This window comes from Atractosteus spatula (genome assembly GCF_055471065.1).
Source record: "Atractosteus spatula isolate fAtrSpa1 chromosome 10 unlocalized genomic scaffold, fAtrSpa1.hap1 SUPER_10_unloc_11, whole genome shotgun sequence".
In the NCBI taxonomy this organism is placed as follows: domain Eukaryota; kingdom Metazoa; phylum Chordata; class Actinopteri; order Semionotiformes; family Lepisosteidae; genus Atractosteus; species Atractosteus spatula.
This window is the reverse complement of record NW_028296614.1, coordinates 200,895-217,115: the sequence shown is the minus strand read 5'-3', so window position 1 is coordinate 217,115 and position 16,221 is coordinate 200,895. Positions and strand designations below refer to the sequence as shown.

General features: G+C 54.7%; 5 non-coding genes across 5 annotated transcripts; all 5 read right to left on the bottom strand.

Moving 5' to 3' along the window:
• Positions 1-4,245: 4,245 nt before the first annotated feature.
• trnag-ccc (transfer RNA glycine (anticodon CCC)) lies at positions 4,246-4,318 on the bottom strand. Its single transcript has one exon. It is a non-coding gene; the product is annotated as a tRNA-Gly (tRNA).
• Positions 4,319-7,649: 3,331 nt separating this feature from the next.
• Positions 7,650-7,722, bottom strand: trnag-ccc (transfer RNA glycine (anticodon CCC)). The gene has a single exon. It is a non-coding gene; the product is annotated as a tRNA-Gly (tRNA).
• Positions 7,723-11,022: 3,300 nt separating this feature from the next.
• On the bottom strand, positions 11,023-11,095 carry trnag-ccc (transfer RNA glycine (anticodon CCC)). The gene has a single exon. It is a non-coding gene; the product is annotated as a tRNA-Gly (tRNA).
• Positions 11,096-14,413: 3,318 nt separating this feature from the next.
• Positions 14,414-14,486, bottom strand: trnag-ccc (transfer RNA glycine (anticodon CCC)). The gene has a single exon. It is a non-coding gene; the product is annotated as a tRNA-Gly (tRNA).
• Positions 14,487-14,939: 453 nt separating this feature from the next.
• trnae-uuc (transfer RNA glutamic acid (anticodon UUC)) lies at positions 14,940-15,011 on the bottom strand. Its single transcript has one exon. It is a non-coding gene; the product is annotated as a tRNA-Glu (tRNA).
• Between the last annotated feature and the right edge of the window lie 1,210 nt (positions 15,012-16,221).

The window sequence follows — 16,221 nt, the reverse complement described above, 5'->3', positions numbered from 1 at the left end:
GTTTGTGTTTTCTGTTCAGACGCGAAATGCTGAAATGATCTCTCGGCTCCTCGGTTGTCATTTCTGCTCCGTAAAGGAATCACAGCACGCGTCGGCTTCCAGCACGGTGGGTCGGGACACGATGCCGGGGATCGAAGGGTGTGACGTCTTCCTCGTTAGTATAGTGGCGAGTATCCTTGCCTGTCACGCGTGAGACCGGGGTTCGATTCCCCGACGGGGAGTAGAAAGCTTTTCTTTTACCTCCTTAGAGAAAGGACTGCCTTTCACTTCTCTGTTTTCTTTCACAGCGTCGTGCACCTTTTCATTGCTCTCGCTTTCAGAGCCTCCGCACGGCACACGACTCGACATCAGAAAGCACATTGAAGTGAAAGCAGGAAGCGCTGCGACATGCACTGTGCAGATCCCGCCACACTAAGAGGTGAGTGGGTCTGTTCGATGCACAAAGAACGCTTTGATAAGCGTCAAAGGCAAGTCATTCCGAGTTGGTCGTTTGTGTTTTCTGTTCAGACGCGAAATGCTGAAATGATCTCTCGGCTCCTCGGTTGTCATTTCTGCTCCGTAAAGGAATCACAGCACGCGTCGGCTTCCAGCACGGTGGGTCGGGACACGATGCCGGGGGTCGAAGGGTGCGATGTCTTCCTCGTTAGTATAGTGGTGATTATCCCCACCTGTCACGCGGGAGACTGGGGTACATCAGGACGCGCATTGGAGTGAAAGCAGGATGCGCTGCGACATGCACTGTGCAGATCCCGCCACACTAAGAGGTGAGTGGGTCTGTGCGATCACAGCGCTAGGCGAATCCCCAATCCCCTTTTGTGCGTGGCGACAAAAGAAGCCGGTCTGTTTCCGCCCAGTTTCGAACCATTGACTTTTCGCGTGGGAGGCAAACGTGATAACCACTACACTACGGAAACGGTAGCAAACCCTTCCCAGCGGCCCAGTGCTGAGCTTCGCCAATGCGATTCAGCTGCTTCCAGTGCCTTTATTGGAGTGCGCTGATGGACCGTGCTCTCTCTCCAGAGACCAGCACGCCTGTCATGGACGGAGCAGGAAAAGCGGCGCCACATTCTACAGCCCTCTCCACGCAATCGACGAAATCGGGCTACTGAAGTGGAGAAAATCGCCTCTCCAGAAAGTGCAAATATCATCTTGGAGAGTATAAATCCTATTGCCGAAGGTCAGCCCTGTCTACCAGAGTAACCCTCCCACCTCCTGCAGCGATGATCAGCTCGTCTCACACGCGAGAAGTCTTCGGTCGGAAACAAGCGCCCCCTCTTCTCGCGCGTTTTGCACGTTCGAGTGGTTTTAATGCGGCTCCTTCGTACACGGTGCTGATCTTTTGGAAAGCAGGAGGCAAAACTGACACGTTCCCATACCGGGAGTCAAACCCGGGCCGCCTGGGTGAAAACCAGGAATCCTAACCGCTAGACCATATGGGAGCACACAACCCCGCTGTTCCGGGCATCATGCAAGCAAACTACATAAATATGAGAAAACACGCAAGAGAGTTGTCACTCAGAGTGTCGAAGGGTCGATGTATACTGGGGCTCAGTTGAAATGCAACGTCAGGACTTTTCCGAATTAGGTCACACGAAGAGAGCACAGCCTTTTCCGCCCTACCATGTGTGTATCGGTAACTCGCCGTGATCGTATAGTGGTCAGTACTTTGCGTTGTGGCCGCAACAACCCCGGTTCGAATCCGGGTCACGGCAGAATAGGGGCGTCTACTTTTACTACTTGCGCGAATGAAGGCAAAAGAAAGCCAATCGATGTGAACGAACGGCGCTTTACAGAGGAGTACTGCCTGACTGGATCGTTGATGAACGACAGAGGCCACTCCGACCTCTTCTCGGTTTTCTTCAACGACTTACTAAGGATCTTCTTCACATTCGCCCATGCAGGGGAAGCCAGTTACACCAAAGCAAACGCAGGAAAGTGCATTTCAAGCAGAGACCAGGAGGGACTTGTTTACACCGAGAGTGGTCGGAGAATGGAACAATGCGCCCAGCCCTGTTGCTGGAGCCGATTCTTGATGAGATCTTGGGCTCACTGGATACTAATCTTTCTGTTGTTCTTGCAGGTCCTGCGCTGCTTTTGAGCCGACAGAGCTCGTCCTGGTCTGTCGGCACAGCCCAATTGCAAATGATCGGCTCCGCGTAGAGAAGGAACGTGCGTTTGGTACAAGAGTGCATGAAGGCACCGGAAATACATTGGGAACAAATGACCGGTCGCTCAAGACCTCTGTGAAGTACAGGAGCGTGCAACAAGAGGCTGTTTCCGCCCGGTCTCGAACCGGGGACCTTTCGCGTGTTAGGCGAACGTGATAGCCGCTACACTACGGAAACCTGCAGGGATTGCTGCTGGTGTCTCGCTTGCGTTTCGGGCTGAGAAAGGGAAGCGTCACTTTAGGCAGGGGGCGCTGGAGAGAGGAACAAAGGGCGCGATGAAACAGAATGCTGAAACCCGGGATCGAACCAGGGACCTTTAGATCTTCAGTCTAACGCTCTCCCAACTGAGCTATTTCGGCAGTGCACAGAACCCACAGCCACCTGCTCCAGCCTTCCTGTGTTGCGGCATGAGCGCACCAAGAGGAGCGGGAGAGTGTTGCAGGAACGTCACTCAGAAGGAAAGCCACCCAGCTGCGCCCTCTGAGCTCTGTCCAGCGCATCTTCCTCGCATGGACTCCTGCCTGCGACGGGCAGGAAACAATTAGCAAGAACAGAACAGCACCCCATGGGTGTCTCATGACCACACCTTAGGTTGTGACACGTGCAGGTGTGAGGGGTTGCCGGGCTACTCTGGAGCAGAGCTTGGGCGGAGGGGGGGCGGGAAAGCAGACAAAGAGGTGACACCTCAAGGTCTGCACGATCACAGCTCTCCGCCGCCCCAGGCTTCCGCTCGATAAGCTACTGGACACACCCGCCCCTCCTCACACAGACCGTGGAAAAGCCCCCGAGTGGGAGGGCTCTCTCTTCCTCCCAGGAGCTCTTGGACACGACGCACAGACAGAGCGCGGGGAGCCGCCGCCTGCAAACACGGCTCCAGGCAGGACTCCACTCCACAGGAGCCGCAGAGCAGAGGAGATGGGGGCAGCTTAGTTCCTGTGCAGAGACCTGAGCTGTTGTTGCTGCGGACGCTGTCTTTTCTGTTCTCGGGGTAGGAGTGAATGTTGAGTTGCCCTTAGAAATGAAGCAGAGCACTTCAACGGCACGGGTGTGTGTGTGTGCGTGCGCCCTGGTGATTCTGGGAGACAGATCGAACCTGGGCTAAAAGAGAGGGGGCTTAGCCCTCTTCCATTTGCTAGTTCAGAGTTGTACAACCCATTTGTATCTGCTAGGCGGCGCAGTCGTCGTGCACAAAGAACGCTTTGAAAAGCGTCAAAAGCAAGTCATTCCGAGTTGGTCGTTTGTGTTTTCCGTTCAGACGCGAAATGCTGAAATGATCTCTCGGCTCCTCGGTTGTCATTTCTGCTCCGTAAAGGAATCACAGCACGCGTCGCCTTCCAGCACGCTGGGTCGGGACACGATGCCGGGGATCGAAGGGTGTGATGTCTTCCTCGTTAGTATAGTGGCGAGTATCCTTGCCTGTCACGCGTGAGACCGGGGTTCGATTCCCCGACGGGGAGTAGAAAGCTTTTCTTTTACCTCCTTAGAGAAAGGACTGCCTTTCACTTCTCTGTTTTCTTTCACAGCGTCGTGCACCTTTTCATTGCTCTCGCTTTCAGAGCCTCCGCACGGCACACGACTCGACATCAGAAAGCACATTGAAGTGAAAGCAGGAAGCGCTGCGACATGCAGTGTGCAGATCCCGCCACACTAAGAGGTGAGTGGGTCTGTTCGATGCACAAAGAACGCTTTGATAAGCGTCAAAGGCAAGTCATTCCGAGTTGGTCGTTTGTGTTTTCTGTTCAGACGCGAAATGCTGAAATGATCTCTCGGCTCCTCGGTTGTCATTTCTGCTCCGTAAAGGAATCACAGCACGCGTCGGCTTCCAGCACGGTGGGTCGGGACACGATGCCGGGGGTCGAAGGGTGTGATGTCTTCCTCGTTAGTATAGTGGTGATTATCCCCACCTGTCACGCGGGAGACTGGGGTACATCAGGACGCGCATTGGAGTGAAAGCAGGATGCGCTGCGACATGCACTGTGCAGATCCCGCCACACTAAGAGGTGAGTGGGTCTGTGCGATCACAGCGCTAGGCGAATCCCCAATCCCCTTTTGTGCGTGGCGACAAAAGAAGCCGGTCTGTTTCCGCCCAGTTTCGAACCAGGGACTTTTCGCGTGGGAGGCAAACGTGATAACCACTACACTACGGAAACGGTAGCAAACCCTTCCCAGCGGCCCAGTGCTGAGCTTCGCCAATGCGATTCAGCTGCTTCCAGTGCCTTTATTGGAGTGCGCTGATGGACCGTGCTCTCTCTCCAGAGACCAGCAACCCTGTCATGGACGGAGCAGGAAAAGCGGCGCCACATTCTACAGCCCTCTCCACGCAATCGACGAAATCGGGCTACTGAAGTGGAGAAAATCGCCTCTCCAGAAAGTGCAAATATCATCTTGGAGAGTATAAATCCTATTGCCGAAGGTCAGCCCTGTCTACCAGAGTAACCCTCCCACCTCCTGCAGCGATGATCAGCTCGTCTCACACGCGAGAAGTCTTCGGTTGGAAACAAGCGCCCCCTCTTCTCGCGCGTTTTGCACGTTCGAGTGGTTTTAATGCGGCTCCTTCGTACACGGTGCTGATCTTTTGGAAAGCAGGAGGCAAAACTGACACGTTCCCATACCGGGAGTCAAACCCGGGCCGCCTGGGTGAAAACCAGGAATCCTAACCGCTAGACCATATGGGAGCACACAACCCCGCTGTTCCGGGCATCATGCAAGCAAACTACATAAATATGAGAAAACACGCAAGAGAGTTGTCACTCAGAGTGTCGAACGGTCGATGTATACTGGGGCTCAGTTGAAATGCAACGTCAGGACTTTTCCGAATTAGGTCACACGAAGAGAGCACAGCCTTTTCCGCCCTACCATGTGTGTATCGGTAACTCGCCGTGATCGTATAGTGGTCAGTACTTTGCGTTGTGGCCGCAACAACCCCGGTTCGAATCCGGGTCACGGCAGAATAGGGGCGTCTACTTTTACTACTTGCGCGAATGAAGGCAAAAGAAAGCCAATCGATGTGAACGAACGGCGCTTTACAGAGGAGTACTGCCTGACTGGATCGTTGATGAACGACAGAGGCCACTCCGACCTCTTCTCGGTTTTCTTCAACGACTTACTAAGGATCTTCTTCACATTCGCCCATGCAGGGGAAGCCAGTTACACCAAAGCAAACGCAGGAAAGTGCATTTCAAGCAGAGACCAGGAGGGACTTGTTTACACCGAGAGTGGTCGGAGAATGGAACAATGCGCCCAGCCCTGTTGCTGGAGCCGATTCTTGATGAGATCTTGCGCTCACTGGATACTAATCTTTCTGTTGTTCTTGCAGGTCCTGCGCTGCTTTTGAGCCGACAGAGCTCGTCCTGGTCTGTCGGCACAGCCCAATTGCAAATGATCGGCTCCGCGTAGAGAAGGAACGTGCGTTTGGTACAAGAGTGCATGAAGGCACCGGAAATACATTGGGAACAAACGAACGGTCGCTCAAGACCTCTGTGAAGTACAGGAGCGTGCAACAAGAGGCTGTTTCCGCCCGGTCTCGAACCGGGGACCTTTCGCGTGTTAGGCGAACGTGATAGCCGCTACACTACGGAAACCTGCAGGGACCGCTGCTGGTGTCTCGCTTGCGTTTCGGGCTGAGAAAGGGAAGCGTCACTTTAGGCAGGGGGCGCTGGAGAGAGGAACAAAGGGCGCGATGAAACAAAATGCTGAAACCCGGGATCGAACCAGGGACCTTTAGATCTTCAGTCTAACGCTCTCCCAACTGAGCTATTTCGGCAGTGCACAGAGCCCACAGCCACCTGCTCCAGCCTTCCTGTGTTGCGGCATGAGCGCACCAAGAGGAGCGGGAGAGTGTTGCAGGAACGTCACTCAGAAGGAAAGCCACCCAGCTGCGCCCTCTGAGCTCTGTCCAGCGCATCTTCCTCGCATGGACTCCTGCCTGCGACGGGCAGGAAACAATTAGCAAGAACAGAACAGCACCCCATGGGTGTCTCATGACCACACCTTAGGTTGTGACACGTGCAGGTGTGAGGGGTTGCCGGGCTACTCTGGAGCAGAGCTTGGGCGGAGGGGGGGCGGGAAAGCAGACAAAGAGGTGACACCTCAAGGTCTGCACGATCACAGCTCTCCGCCGCCCCAGGCTTCCGCTCGATAAGCTACTGGACACACCCGCCCCTCCTCACACAGACCGTGGAAAAGCCCCCGAGTGGGAGGGCTCTCTCTTCCTCCCAGGAGCTCTTGGACACGACGCACAGACAGAGCGCGGGGAGCCGCCGCCTGCAAACACGGCTCCAGGCAGGACTCCACTCCACAGGAGCCGCAGAGCAGAGGAGATGGGGGCAGCTTAGTTCCTGTGCAGAGACCTGAGCTGTTGTTGCTGCGGACGCTGTCTTTTCTGTTCTCGGGGTAGGAGTGAATGTTGAGTTGCCCTTAGAAATGAAGCAGAGCACTTCAACGGCACGGGTGTGTGTGTGTGCGTGCGCCCTGGTGATTCTGGGAGACAGATCGAACCTGGGCTAAAAGAGAGGGGGCTTAGCCCTCTTCCATTTGCTAGTTCAGAGTTGTACAACCCATTTGTATCTGCTAGGCGGCGCAGTCGTCGTGCACAAAGAACGCTTTGAAAAGCGTCAAAAGCAAGTCATTCCGAGTTGGTCGTTTGTGTTTTCCGTTCAGACGCGAAATGCTGAAATGATCTCTCGGCTCCTCGGTTGTCATTTCTGCTCCGTAAAGGAATCACAGCACGCGTCGCCTTCCAGCACGCTGGGTCGGGACACGATGCCGGGGATCGAACGGTGTGATGTCTTCCTCGTTAGTATAGTGGCGAGTATCCTTGCCTGTCACGCGTGAGACCGGGGTTCGATTCCCCGACGGGGAGTCGAAAGCTTTTCTTTTACCTCCTTAGAGAAAGGACTGCCTTTCACTTCTCTGTTTTCTTTCACAGCGTCGTGCACCTTTTCATTGCTCTCGCTTTCAGAGCCTCCGCACGGCACACGACTCGACATCAGAAAGCACATTGAAGTGAAAGCAGGAAGCGCTGCGACATGCACTGTGCAGATCCCGCCACACTAAGAGGTGAGTGGGTCTGTTCGATGCACAAAGAACGCTTTGATAAGCGTCAAAGGCAAGTCATTCCGAGTTGGTCGTTTGTGTTTTCTGTTCAGACGCGAAATGCTGAAATGATCTCTCGGCTCCTCGGTTGTCATTTCTGCTCCGTAAAGGAATCACAGCACGCGTCGGCTTCCAGCACGGTGGGTCGGGACACGATGCCGGGGGTCGAAGGGTGTGATGTCTTCCTCGTTAGTATAGTGGTGATTATCCCCACCTGTCACGCGGGAGACTGGGGTACATCAGGACGCGCATTGGAGTGAAAGCAGGATGCGCTGCGACATGCACTGTGCAGATCCCGCCACACTAAGAGGTGAGTGGGTCTGTGCGATCACAGCGCTAGGCGAATCCCCAATCCCCTTTTGTGCGTGGCGACAAAAGAAGCCGGTCTGTTTCCGCCCAGTTTCGAACCAGGGACTTTTCGCGTGGGAGGCAAACGTGATAACCACTACACTACGGAAACGGTAGCAAACCCTTCCCAGCGGCCCAGTGCTGAGCTTCGCCAATGCGATTCAGCTGCTTCCAGTGCCTTTATTGGAGTGCGCTGATGGACCGTGCTCTCTCTCCAGAGACCAGCACGCCTGTCATGGACGGAGCAGGAAAAGCGGCGCCACATTCTACAGCCCTCTCCACGCAATCGACGAAATCGGGCTACTGAAGTGGAGAAAATCGCCTCTCCAGAAAGTGCAAATATCATCTTGGAGAGTATAAATCCTATTGCCGAAGGTCAGCCCTGTCTACCAGAGTAACCCTCCCACCTCCTGCAGCGATGATCAGCTCGTCTCACACGCGAGAAGTCTTCGGTTGGAAACAAGCGCCCCCTCTTCTCGCGCGTTTTGCACGTTCGAGTGGTTTTAATGCGGCTCCTTCGTACACGGTGCTGATCTTTTGGAAAGCAGGAGGCAAAACTGACACGTTCCCATACCGGGAGTCAAACCCGGGCCGCCTGGGTGAAAACCAGGAATCCTAACCGCTAGACCATATGGGAGCACACAACCCCGCTGTTCCGGGCATCATGCAAGCAAACTACATAAATATGAGAAAACACGCAAGAGAGTTGTCACTCAGAGTGTCGAAGGGTCGATGTATACTGGGGCTCAGTTGAAATGCAACGTCAGGACTTTTCCGAATTAGGTCACACGAAGAGAGCACAGCCTTTTCCGCCCTACCATGTGTGTATCGGTAACTCGCCGTGATCGTATAGTGGTCAGTACTTTGCGTTGTGGCCGCAACAACCCCGGTTCGAATCCGGGTCACGGCAGAATAGGGGCGTCTACTTTTACTACTTGCGCGAATGAAGGCAAAAGAAAGCCAATCGATGTGAACGAACGGCGCTTTACAGAGGAGTACTGCCTGACTGGATCGTTGATGAACGACAGAGGCCACTCCGACCTCTTCTCGGTTTTCTTCAACGACTTACTAAGGATCTTCTTCACATTCGCCCATGCAGGGGAAGCCAGTTACACGAAAGCAAACGCAGGAAAGTGCATTTCAAGCAGAGACCAGGAGAGACTTGTTTACACCGAGAGTGGTCGGAGAATGGAACAATGCGCCCAGCCCTGTTGCTGGAGCCGATTCTTGATGAGATCTTGGGCTCACTGGATACTAATCTTTCTGTTGTTCTTGCAGGTCCTGCGCTGCTTTTGAGCCGACAGAGCTCGTCCTGGTCTGTCGGCACAGCCCAATTGCAAATGATCGGCTCCGCGTACAGAAGGAACGTGCGTTTGGTACAAGAGTGCATGAAGGCACCAGAAATACATTGGGAACAAATGACCGGTCGCTCAAGACCTCTGTGAAGTACAGGAGCGTGCAACAAGAGGCTGTTTCCGCCCGGTCTCGAACCGGGGACCTTTCGCGTGTTAGGCGAACGTGATAGCCGCTACACTACGGAAACCTGCAGGGACCGCTGCTGGTGTCTCGCTTGCGTTTCGGGCTGAGAAAGGGAAGCGTCACTTTAGGCAGGGGGCGCTGGAGAGAGGAACAAATGCCGAAACCCGCGATCGAACCAGGGACCTTTAGATCTTCAGTCTAACGCGCTCCCAACTGAGCTATTTCGGCAGTGCACAGAGCCCACAGCCACCTGCTCCAGCGGCATGAGCGCACCAAGAGGAGCGGGAGAGTGTTGCAGGAACGTCACTCAGAAGGAAAGCCACCCAGCTGCGCCCTCTGAGCTCTGTCCAGCGCATCTTCCTCGCATGGACTCCTGCCTGCGACGGGCAGGAAACAATTAGCAAGAACAGAACAGCACCCCATGGGTGTCTCATGACCACACCTTAGGTTGTGACACGTGCAGGTGTGAGGGGTTGCCGGGCTACTCTGGAGCAGAGCTTGGGCGGAGGGGGGGCGGGAAAGCAGACAAAGAGGTGACACCTCAAGGTCTGCACGATCACAGCTCTCCGCCGCCCCAGGCTTCCGCTCGATAAGCTACTGGACACACCCGCCCCTCCTCACACAGACCGTGGAAAAGCCCCCGAGTGGGAGGGCTCTCTCTTCCTCCCAGGAGCTCTTGGACACGACGCACAGACAGAGCGCGGGGAGCCGCCGCCTGCAAACACGGCTCCAGACAGGACTCCACTCCGCAGGAGCCGCAGAGCAGAGGAGATGGGGGCAGCTTAGTTCCTGTGCAGAGACCTGAGCTGTTGTTGCTGCGGACGCTGTCTTTTCTGTTCTCGGGGTAGGAGTGAATGTTGAGTTGCCCTTAGAAATGAAGCAGAGCACTTCAACGGCACGGGTGTGTGTGTGTGCGTGCGCCCTGGTGATTCTGGGAGACAGATCGAACCTGGGCTAAAAGAGAGGGGGCTTAGCCCACTTCCATTTGCTAGTTCAGAGTTGTACAACCCATTTGTATCTGCTAGGCGGCGCAGTCGTCGTGCACAAAGAACGCTTTGAAAAGCGTCAAAAGCAAGTCATTCCGAGTTGGTCGTTTGTGTTTTCCGTTCAGACGCGAAATGCTGAAATGATCTCTCGGCTCCTCGGTTGTCATTTCTGCTCCGTAAAGGAATCACAGCACGCGTCGGCTTCCAGCACGCTGGGTCGGGACACGATGCCGGGGATCGAAGGGTGTGATGTCTTCCTCGTTAGTATAGTGGCAAGTATCCCCGCCTGTCACGTGGGAGACCGGGGTTCGATTCCCCGACGGGGAGTAGAAAGCTTTTCTTTTACCTCCTTAGAGAAAGGACTGCCTTTCACTTCTCTGTTTTCTTTCACAGCGTCGTGCACCTTTTCATTGCTCTCGCTTTCAGAGCCTCCGCACGGCACACGACTCGACATCAGAAAGCACATTGAAGTGAAAGCAGGAAGCGCTGCGACATGCAGTGTGCAGATCCTGCCACACTAAGAGGTGAGTGGGTCTGTTCGATGCACAAAGAACGCTTTGATAAGCGTCAAAGGCAAGTCATTCCGAGTTGGTCGTTTGTGTTTTCTGTTCAGACGCGAAATGCTGAAATGATCTCTCGGCTCCTCGGTTGTCATTTCTGCTCCGTAAAGAAATCACAGCACGCGTCGGCTTCCAGCACGGTGGGTCGGGACACGATGCCGGGGGTCGGAGAGAGCGATGTCTTCCTCGTTAGTATAGTGGTGATTATCCCCACCTGTCACGCGGGAGACTGGGGTACATCAGGACGCGCATTGGAGTGAAAGCAGGATGCGCTGCGACATGCACTGTGCAGATCCCGCCACACTAAGAGGTGAGTGGGTCTGTGCGATCACAGCGCTAGGCGAATCCCCAATCCCCTTTTGTGCGTGGCGACAAAAGAAGCCGGTCTGTTTCCGCCCAGTTTCGAACCAGGGACTTTTCGCGTGGGAGGCAAACGTGATAACCACTACACTACGGAAACGGTAGCAAACCCTTCCCAGCGGCCCAGTGCTGAGCTTAGTCAATGCGATTCAGCTGCTTCCAGTGCCTTTATTGGAGTGCGCTGATGGACCGTGCTCTCTCTCCAGAGACCAGCACGCCTGTCATGGACGGAGCAGGAAAAGCGGCGCCACATTCTACAGCCCTCTCCACGCAATCGACGAAATCGGGCTACTGAAGTGGAGAAAATCGCCTCTCCAGAAAGTGCAAATATCATCTTGGAGAGTATAAATCCTATTGCCGAAGGTCAGCCCTGTCTACCAGAGTAACCCTCCCACCTCCTGCAGCGATGATCAGCTCGTCTCACACGCGAGAAGTCTTCGGTTGGAAACAAGCGCCCCCTCTTCTCGCGCGTTTTGCACGTTCGAGTGGTTTTAATGCGGCTCCTTCGTACACGGTGCTGATCTTTTGGAAAGCAGGAGGCAAAACTGACACGTTCCCATACCGGGAGTCAAACCCGGGCCGCCTGGGTGAAAACCAGGAATCCTAACCGCTAGACCATATGGGAGCACACAACCCTGCTGTTCCGGGCATCATGCAAGCAAACTACATAAATATGAGAAAACACGCAAGAGAGTTGTCACTCAGAGTGTCGAAGGGTCGATGTATACTGGGGCTCAGTTGAAATGCAACGTCAGGACTTTTCCGAATTAGGTCACACGAAGAGAGCACAGCCTTTTCCGCCCTACCATGTGTGTATCGGTAACTCGCCGTGATCGTATAGTGGTCAGTACTTTGCGTTGTGGCCGCAACAACCCCGGTTCGAATCCGGGTCACGGCAGAATAGGGGCGTCTGCTTTTACTACTTGCGCGAATGAAGGCAAAAAAAAGCCAATCGATGTGAACGAACGGCGCTTTACAGAGGAGTACTGCCTGACTGGATCGTTGATGAACGACAGAGGCCACTCCGACCTCTTCTCGGTTTTCTTCAACGACTTACTAAGGATCTTCTTCACATTCGCCCATGCAGGGGAAGCCAGTTACACCAAAGCAAACGCAGGAAAGTGCATTTCAAGCAGAGACCAGGAGAGACTTGTTTACACCGAGAGTGGTCGGAGAATGGAACAATGCGCCCAGCCCTGTTGCTGGAGCCGATTCTTGATGAGATCTTGGGCTCACTGGATGCTAATCTTTCTGTTGTTCTTGCAGGTCCTGCGCTGCTTTTGAGCCGACAGAGCTCGTCCTGGTCTGTCGGCACAGCCCAATTGCAAATGATCGGCTCCGCGTACAGAAGGAACGTGCGTTTGGTACAAGAGTGCATGAAGGCACCGGAAATACATTGGGAACAAATGACCGGTCGCTCAAGACCTCTGTGAAGTACAGGAGCGTGCAACAAGAGGCTGTTTCCGCCCGGTCTCGAACCGGGGACCTTTCGCGTGTTAGGCGAACGTGATAGCCGCTACACTACGGAAACCTGCAGGGACCGCTGCTGGTGTCTCGCTTGCGTTTCGGGCTGAGAAAGGGAAGCGTCACTTTAGGCAGGGGGCGCTGGAGAGAGGAACAAAGGGCGCGATGAAACAAAATGCCAAAACCCGGGATCGAACCAGGGACCTTTAGATCTTCAGTCTAACGCTCTCCCAACTGAGCTATTTCGGCAGTGCACAGAGCCCACAGCCACCTGCTCCAGCGGCATGAGCGCACCAAGAGGAGCGGGAGAGTGTTGCAGGAACGTCACTCAGAAGGAAAGCCACCCAGCTGCGCCCTCTGAGCTCTGTCCAGCGCATCTTCCTCGCATGGACTCCTGCCTGCGACGGGCAGGAAACAATTAGCAAGAACAGAACAGCACCCCATGGGTGTCTCATGACCACACCTTAGGTTGTGACACGTGCAGGTGTGAGGGGTTGCCGGGCTACTCTGGAGCAGAGCTTGGGCGGAGGGGGGGCGGGAAAGCAGACAAAGAGGTGACACCTCAAGGTCTGCACGATCACAGCTCTCCGCCGCCCCAGGCTTCCGCTCGATAAGCTACTGGACACACCCGCCCCTCCTCACACAGACCGTGGAAAAGCCCCCGAGTGGGAGGGCTCTCTCTTCCTCCCAGGAGCTCTTGGACACGACGCACAGACAGAGCGCGGGGAGCCGCCGCCTGCAAACACGGCTCCAGGCAGGACTCCACTCCGCAGGAGCCGCAGAGCAGAGGAGATGGGGGCAGCTTAGTTCCTGTGCAGAGACCTGAGCTGTTGTTGCTGCGGACGCTGTCTTTTCTGTTCTCGGGGTAGGAGTGAATGTTGAGTTGCCCTTAGAAATGAAGCAGAGCACTTCAACGGCACGGGTGTGTGTGTGTGCGTGCGCCCTGGTGATTCTGGGAGACAGATCGAACCTGGGCTAAAAGAGAGGGGGCTTAGCCCACTTCCATTTGCTAGTTCAGAGTTGTACAACCCATTTGTATCTGCTAGGCGGCGCAGTCGTCGTGCACAAAGAACGCTTTGAAAAGCGTCAAAAGCAAGTCATTCCGAGTTGGTCGTTTGTGTTTTCCGTTCAGACGCGAAATGCTGAAATGATCTCTCGGCTCCTCGGTTGTCATTTCTGCTCCGTAAAGGAATCACAGCACGCGTCGCCTTCCAGCACGCTGGGTCGGGACACGATGCCGGGGATCGAAGGGTGTGATGTCTTCCTCGTTAGTATAGTGGCAAGTATCCCCGCCTGTCACGCGTGAGACCGGGGTTCGATTCCCCGACGGGGAGTAGAAAGCTTTTCTTTTACCTCCTTAGAGAAAGGACTGCCTTTCACTTCTCTGTTTTCTTTCACAGCGTCGTGCACCTTTTCATTGCTCTCGCTTTCAGAGCCTCCGCACGGCACACGACTCGACATCAGAAAGCACATTGAAGTGAAAGCAGGAAGCGCTGCGACATGCACTGTGCAGATCCCGCCACACTAAGAGGTGAATGGGTCTGTTCGATGCACAAAGAACGCTTTGATAAGCGTCAAAGGCAAGTCATTCCGAGTTGGTCGTTTGTGTTTTCTGTTCAGACGCGAAATGCTGAAATGATCTCTCGGCTCCTCGGTTGTCATTTCTGCTCCGTAAAGAAATCACAGCACGCGTCGGCTTCCAGCACGGTGGGTCGGGACACGATGCCGGGGGTCGGAGAGAGCGATGTCTTCCTCGTTAGTATAGTGGTGATTATCCCCACCTGTCACGCGGGAGACTGGGGTACATCAGGACGCGCATTGGAGTGAAAGCAGGATGCGCTGCGACATGCACTGTGCAGATCCCGCCACACTAAGAGGTGAGTGGGTCTGTGCGATCACAGCGCTAGGCGAATCCCCAATCCCCTTTTGTGCGTGGCGACAAAAGGAGCCGGTCTGTTTCCGCCCAGTTTCGAACCAGGGACTTTTCGCGTGGGAGGCAAACGTGATAACCACTACACTACGGAAACGGTAGCAAACCCTTCCCAGCGGCCCAGTGCTGAGCTTCGCCAATGCGATTCAGCTGCTTCCAGTGCCTTTATTGGAGTGCGCTGATGGACCGTGCTCTCTCTCCAGAGACCAGCACGCCTGTCATGGACGGAGCAGGAAAAGCGGCGCCACATTCTACAGCCCTCTCCACGCAATCGACGAAATCGGGCTACTGAAGTGGAGAAAATCGCCTCTCCAGAAAGTGCAAATATCATCTTGGAGAGTATAAATCCTATTGCCGAAGGTCAGCCCTGTCTACCAGAGTAACCCTCCCACCTCCTGCAGCGATGATCAGCTCGTCTCACACGCGAGAAGTCTTCGGTTGGAAACAAGCGCCCCCTCTTCTCGCGCGTTTTGCACGTTCGAGTGGTTTTAATGCGGCTCCTTCGTACACGGTGCTGATCTTTTGGAAAGCAGGAGGCAAAACTGACACGTTCCCATACCGGGAGTCAAACCCGGGCCACCTGGGTGAAAACCAGGAATCCTAACCGCTAGACCATATGGGAGCACACAACCCCGCTGTTCCGGGCATCATGCAAGCAAACTACATAAATATGAGAAAACACGCAAGAGAGTTGTCACTCAGAGTGTCGAACGGTCGATGTATACTGGGGCTCAGTTGAAATGCAACGTCAGGACTTTTCCGAATTAGGTCACACGAAGAGAGCACAGCCTTTTCCGCCCTACCATGTGTGTATCGGTAACTCGCCGTGATCGTATAGTGGTCAGTACTTTGCGTTGTGGCCGCAACAACCCCGGTTCGAATCCGGGTCACGGCAGAATAGGGGCGTCTGCTTTTACTACTTGCGCGAATGAAGGCAAAAAAAAGCCAATCGATGTGAACGAACGGCGCTTTACAGAGGAGTACTGCCTGACTGGATCGTTGATGAACGACAGAGGCCACTCCGACCTCTTCTCGGTTTTCTTCAACGACTTACTAAGGATCTTCTTCACATTCGCCCATGCAGGGGAAGCCAGTTACACCAAAGCAAACGCAGGAAAGTGCATTTCAAGCAGAGACCAGGAGGGACTTGTTTACACCGAGAGTGGTCGGAGAATGGAACAATGCGCCCAGCCCTGTTGCTGGAGCCGATTCTTGATGAGATCTTGGGCTCACTGGATGCTAATCTTTCTGTTGTTCTTGCAGGTCCTGCGCTGCTTTTGAGCCGACAGAGCTCGTCCTGGTCTGTCGGCACAGCCCAATTGCAAATGATCGGCTCCGCGTACAGAAGGAACGTGCGTTTGGTACAAGAGTGCATGAAGGCACCGGAAATACATTGGGAACAAATGACCGGTCGCTCAAGACCTCTGTGAAGTACAGGAGCGTGCAACAAGAGGCTGTTTCCGCCCGGTCTCGAACCGGGGACCTTTCGCGTGTTAGGCGAACGTGATAGCCGCTACACTACGGAAACCTGCAGGGACCGCTGCTGGTGTCTCGCTTGCGTTTCGGGCTGAGAAAGGGAAGCGTCACTTTAGGCAGGGGGCGCTGGAGAGAGGAACAAAGGGCGCGATGAAACAAAATGCCAAAACCCGGGATCGAACCAGGGACCTTTAGATCTTCAGTCTAACGCTCTCCCAACTGAGCTATTTCGGCAGTGCACAGAGCCCACAGCCACCTGCTCCAGCGGCATGAGCGCACCAAGAGGAGCGGGAGAGTGTTGCAGGAACGTCACTCAGAAGGAAAGCCACCCAGCTGCGCCCTCTGAGCTCTGTCCA